Raw genomic sequence first — 6540 nt, 5'->3', positions numbered from 1 at the left:
GAGCTGACGAGCAGCAGCATGTGGAGAAGAAGTTGTGAGGATGCCGTCAGACACAGGAAGGTCGATTTTAACATCATGACCTTGCACGACTTGACGACTTCTGTCCTCTCATGGACTAATGGTGAAAAGGTTCAAAGTAAAAGTATATTTATGCTTAACCTCCCGCTGGTATTCATTGCACACACATATCAACTCTGCAAAGATGAATGCATGCTTTTCAAATTATGTTAATGCAGCCATTTTAAAGATTAAACACACGGAATAATTTTGTTTACATTTGCATTTACTATGTATCGAAATGTTAGAAAAATTAAACATGCATTTTATAATCGGTACAGTACCACTAGCATAAAAAACAGAAGTTGAACATTATGATTATGATTTCCTATTTGGGATATTTTGTGGAAGTGTAAATCATCCACAAAAAACTTTTAATTAACTAATTAGCTAAATATTCTCAATATTTTGAATCTAACTGTGGCAATGTCTGATGTCACCGGGGTCTCCCACACATAGCCAGAGACAAACGTGTTGCTTTTCAGCATAAGTTATGAACAACGTGAACAAACATAAACTCACAAAACCTAAATTTAAAGGGTCTAGCAACATGCTGGCCTCAAGCTTTCCAGCTCCGCTGATGTGCGTCTCAGTCCTTGTGTGTCTCCTGTGTTTCTCTCCCAAGTGTCCCTCTCTGGCAGCTCCACTGCTGCCTTTTGAATCCAGGGAGAGTTGATTGGCCAACTAGTCTCAGCTCTGCCAATCCCCTCTCCCTGGTTCACCTGGAGGTGCTCACTGAGCCACCTCCACACTAACATATTCTGCTGAGTTGGACGATCCATTCTCAGTGTATAAACACTGGAGGTTTTATGTATATTTGTGTGAGTTGCAGATTGGACCAGGATTGGCTCCCAAACTCATTGGCTTGTGGTGGAACAAAATCCTTGCTTCGGTAATTTAAGATGCTGTCAGATGTACACTGAACTCTGGATAATCTCACTAGATTATCCAGAGTACAGTCCCAGGAGCTGTGTGTGAGAACGCAAATGTCTGAGTCAGTTGCTGCGGACATTCTCCAGAGTTTCTCCTGCGCCCCCTAATAAAAACTCGGACAATATCAGAATAAACCCATGTGAGAACATAGAAGGAGAACCTGCAGAGGATTCACTCTGAATGTGTGGGCACGTTGACAACGTTTCTAGGCAAAACTGAAAAAAACTAAAATAATACAAATATCTCAGGAAGGAAAATCTGAACCACACGTAGAAGACACAGATGAAGAAGTCAATTTGGAAAGACAATGAAATGTTAACGTTTCTGCTGATCTGTGCAATGGAATTTATACATTACCTCCTGCCTCCTGCATGCTGTGCCACCCCTCGCCTGAACGTTCAAGGGATATTTTGTGTTGTTGTGAACGTGTCTGAGTGGAGAATCTCCTGCTGGGCTGTTTATATGTTAAAGGCAAACTCCAGAGAAAGCCTGGACCCCATTGTATGGACATTCTACAGAGTTCATGTCTGAAAACATCTTATATTAATGTTGCCTATACCTCAAAGTTTTCCCTTCTTACGGTGAAGAAACAATACTCACATTCAAGGGGAGGGAGACTCAGTGTGGGTTATTTGGAAAAGGATTTGATAAGTGACAAATTGCAAGAGTTTGAAGTGTTCTCTCTTTACCACAAGTGTCATATGTTTCCAATTTTTACAAAAAATGCATTAGAGGGAGATATAGAAAAAAATACACCTGTTAAAGTTGACATAAACAAGTCGACTTTCAGTGGTTTGGATAAAATGGGAGCAATGTGTCGGCAGCATTAGTCACACTCTGAAGCTGCCTCAGATCGCTCTGAGGATCAAACCGAGGCACCACTGATTGACTGCGGGCCTGACATCCACTTCCAAAGACACGGGTTTGTGATTGCGAAAATTCCTGGTTTTCCCTGTAATGGCTGACAAAGACATTCTGCACAAGTCCCGCAGAGACCTCAAGGCTGGGGGTGGGCAGATGATCCCGTTCAATGAGATCCACCATGAAAACATCATTGCATATGCAGAAAACCTTTACTTCAACTCTGGAGCCTGAGGTCTAAATAGTCTCAGTCCTTCTCCCTCATTTCCAGAAAAAAAAAAGCTATAACACTGAAACAATCAACAGGGATGCAGCTGCATTCAATTTCCTGCTGCATACTGTTTCTATCACAAGGTCTTTTCAGATGCTCCAATTGAGCTGAGGTTGGGAATGGCCATGAATCTAAACCAGTCTTCCCCTCTCTGCACTTGGCTTAATGAGGGCTACATGTAGGAATGTTGGGTCTCACCCCACACCTTTTCCCCATGTGCTTTCTTGTACTGATAAGAAGAAAAAAAAATGCCTTCTTTAAATCATTTTCCATTCCCGGTGGCCAGAAACAGAAAGGCTCTCTCAATCATTAGCAAAATCATAAACAGTTTTAATATTTTCCACCAGAGCTGATGATGTGGCATGGTGCCCTGGGGGCAAAATCTTTAAACGGTGCAAAGAATGAAGAAATTCCTACCAACATCTCAAACTCCCCAAATCAGTTCCTGATCATGTACGCACACCTTCCCCGCTTTGAATATATCATGGGACAGTGACATTTTCCGTCGCTAAGTTTTCTGAAATGATACGTTCCATCTGCTTGGTTAAGGGATTGTTTTTGTATGGCCCTGCTGAAACTGCAAACATCTCATCGTGCATAATTGTTTCAAAAAACATCCTGTTTTGAATCACATTGTGCCATGGAGAGAAGTGCATGCTGGTAAACAACAACATACTCCTCACATGGCCCTGCTTTCCCTCTTAGTGGCCCTTTTATCAGGTCCAGAACCTGTTTTCATAAGATCACGAGGAGCACGCTGTTCATTTCTTGATGGAGAAACATCAGCAGCTGTGAGGGACCGTTCGGAAAAAGGGTTTGTATACACCCAATGTCCCTGCACCTCATTAGCTGGTGTCCTTATTAAGAGTCTCCTCGCTATCCCCTGGAGAAGCCTGGTGAGAGTCTTCCCATGTCACCCCCCCCCCCCCCCCCCCCCGTCTCTCCCTCTCTCTCCCTCTGTTTCTCTCTTCCCTGACATGCCCTTTGAACTTCCCTCAGTCTCCCGTCTCACATCAAAGCTTTGATAGAGGCTTCCTCTTTCCTCTTCTCAAGGTGAGGAGCCTGTGCATGCGTGTGTGTGTGTGTGTGTGTGTGTGTGTGTGTGTGTGTGTGTGTGTGTGTGTGTGTGTGTGTGTGTGTGTGTGTGTGTGTGTGAGTGTGTGTGTGTGTGTGTGTGTGTGTGGCTTAAATGGCCAAAACACGAATTAAAATGCTTTCCACTCATTATTAATTTACATTCCTTCATAATTGTGATGCACATATGTTCTTGTTTTATCCATCGCACACTTTAAAGGTGTTCCATATTTTTATTACAAAATTATTGGAAAGGCTGGGAGCCATTTTGAAATATTTGCACCAATTCACAGACCTGTTTTATTTATGACCGTGCATCTTTTTTGTTATTTTTCTTCCCCTCATTTTGTTTCGCTACGTAGTTTGTATGTGTTCTCTTCGATAATTTATTCATTTTCTTTCTTTCAACAATATATTTTGATGGAGTTGTGTAAACTGAACAAAATAAAATAAAATTGTAAAAGGCTGAATGCTCAAAATCTCCGGTTTTTAACATTTCATGTTTGTGTGTAATTGGACTGCTGATAGCTGGAGAAGATGGCCCATCAAAAGGCAGTATGTATATACATATGGGAGCTTACAATTTGAATTAAAAAAGCTGGAAAAAAAGAATAATACATCTTTCAAATCACTATAACAGGATATTTTTTGATGTGCTAAAATAAGTTGTATATACAACTGTGTGCCTGTGTCTGCAGTAGTGAGCCTGAAATGCCAGCTCGTGTCAGTGCAGCAGAAATAGGTCAAACCCAACACACACAGATTCGCACTCACATGCACACAGATAGATGAATTACTCATTCTCTTTCATGGCCTTTGTAGATGGAGGAAGCGGATGCCGATGCAAAAAGATCAAAACCCATGCGCGCAAGAAACAAGTGTCCTCCTCCCCGCAGCCGAGCAGGAGGGAGGAAGAGTCGCTCAACAGGTTTGTGTCACTCCTCTAACTCTGCAGCTTTTCTCCGCGTGTCCTTGGCTGCTCCGTCCTGAATGGTGTCTGTTTTTGGATCCTTTCTTTGTGGAAACGTCTATGCTATCTGCACATCAGTTTGAAGCTGATTTTCCTCTTCCTGTGTGTGTGTGTAGAAAACACAATCAAAGAGAAAAATCAATGTATCCTCAAGCAATAAAACAAAGTCAATAGCTTTCATAGAATCTATATTTAGTGCAGAGTGATGTAGAGATTCTCAGTTCTGCCTGGCTGCAGTTAGTGACATAGAGACATTTCTCCACATTCATCATTCATTATTTTCCCTGACTGTTGCTTTATGAATCATAACTCAGTAAATGCTCTAGATATAGACATGCACGACAGATGGACTATATATATATATATATATATATATATATATATATATATATATATATATATATATATATATACACATATACACACACACAAACACGCACACACACACCAATAATGGATAACTGGTTTGAATATTGTGGCTGATAGTATATGTTTCCATCCAACCCAGGCATGTGTATTGTATAGATGTGGATGTTTTTTTTTTATGTGTGGCAGATAGTGGTGGAAGTGGGCTGCTGGCGGTAATGTGACGGTATCTATTTCCTGAAAAGATTGAGCGTCTTGTACCATTAATTATCTTGTGAATTTGCCCATGTTCAATCCTACTTTGATCATATGAGCTATATTACAACCTGGACTTGTCTAGTATTAGGATCAGCTAATCTTGATTAATAATCTTACCTCATTTCACTCTGTGATTGAAATATATCATGCAGATGACTCTGTATAATATATGCAGGGTGCCGTTCTATTATTTGGGGGTAAATGGTTTCTTTTGAAGGAAGAACTTCTTATTAAAACCCTATCCGAAGCATTATCTCAGAGCCTGTGTGGTTAGACATGTATATGATGCAGTGCTCCCACCATGCATAAAATGCATTAACCAATCACCATCAGTGTGCTGCAGCAGAAGGAAGCCCCTAGCAACAGCTGGTACCTGTTGGCCAAACAGTGTTGACATCTAGTCCAAGCTGCAGATTCCTGTCAAACCATCAAATCCAGCACATCTGACAGAATATCATTCATCTGTCTCTGAACCAGGATCCTGCTGCAGCTGCACAGACTTGGTTTTAAAAAAAAGATTAAAATCATTTAGAATTTTTTTAATAAAGAATTTCCTTTGATGAGAAAGAGAGCAGGGAGGGTAGTCTCCTTCCAAATTATACTTCAGATCTGACGCCAGTTCCTAATTTCTTAGTAATAAGTGTGTCAAAGTCTTGATTGAATTTCAGCCAAGTCAAGTTCAGGGCCGAGAAAATATGTGCTCTTTTTGGGGCCATGTGTCCAGGCACACACACCTTCTTATTACATTTTTTTCAAATATTCAATTCTTTTGTCAAATGAAATCCAAAATTATATATAGACTAATTCTGAAATTATAAAAGCATTGTAACTTTCCTTATATCAAGCGTATTTTGTGTCGCACATGTGAAAATCCCTATTGCTTATTAGTGTCCAACAACATTTTTATCTTGTAAAATGTTTTGCTTTCTACATTATCTGTGATCGGATTTAGATCATACTTACAAAGAGACTATGGTGAGGGTTGGGCAACTACATCACATAAGGTTCAGGAAACTTCATCATTAAAGGGATAGTTCACCCAAAAATGTATCCCCTCGTTATCCACTCACCACTACGCCGATGGAGGGGTGGGTGAAGTGTTTGAGTCCACAAAACACTTTTGGAGTCTCAAATTAGACTTAAAACCATGTTTTTAGACCAGGTGCGAACACGTCTCCAGAGGAGGATATCAGAGGACATTTAGAAATAAACCATGGTGTAAAGGACGCCGTTTTGAGTGGAATATGAATTTCGGGGGGGTTACTGACACTTGTATGACACCACAGGAGCAGTATGGAGGCATTTAATGTTTTTCTTCCTGTTGTTTTTTACGTTTGAAGGTTCTTTCACAATTTACATCAATTGTATTCGATTTGGCTGCAACACTGTTTACCCCTGAGACTCCAGAAGTGTTTTATGGACACTTCACCCACCCCTCCATCAGCATAGTTGTGAGTAGATAATGAGTGAATTTTCATTTTAGAGAGAACTATCCGTTTTTGTCTGACACAACATTTAATACTCGAGCTCCACACCTTAAGTTTCTGCCTGGCTGCTTAGAGGGCACACTGATTCCTGCATATGAATGTATTTACAAGGATAGTGGGCTTGAATTCGCATGTGTGATAAAGATTTTTTACAATTTCAATTAATATAATTAGTATAAGTCTACTACTGTGAAAGTATACCCATTCATATGTGTGTATACATATAAATATATATACGTATATACACATCTGGCTTTTGTCTT

This window comes from Hippoglossus hippoglossus, chromosome 1 (assembly GCF_009819705.1).
Source record: "Hippoglossus hippoglossus isolate fHipHip1 chromosome 1, fHipHip1.pri, whole genome shotgun sequence".
Lineage (NCBI taxonomy): Eukaryota > Metazoa > Chordata > Actinopteri > Pleuronectiformes > Pleuronectidae > Hippoglossus > Hippoglossus hippoglossus.
Note: the sequence above shows the minus strand (reverse complement) of the source record.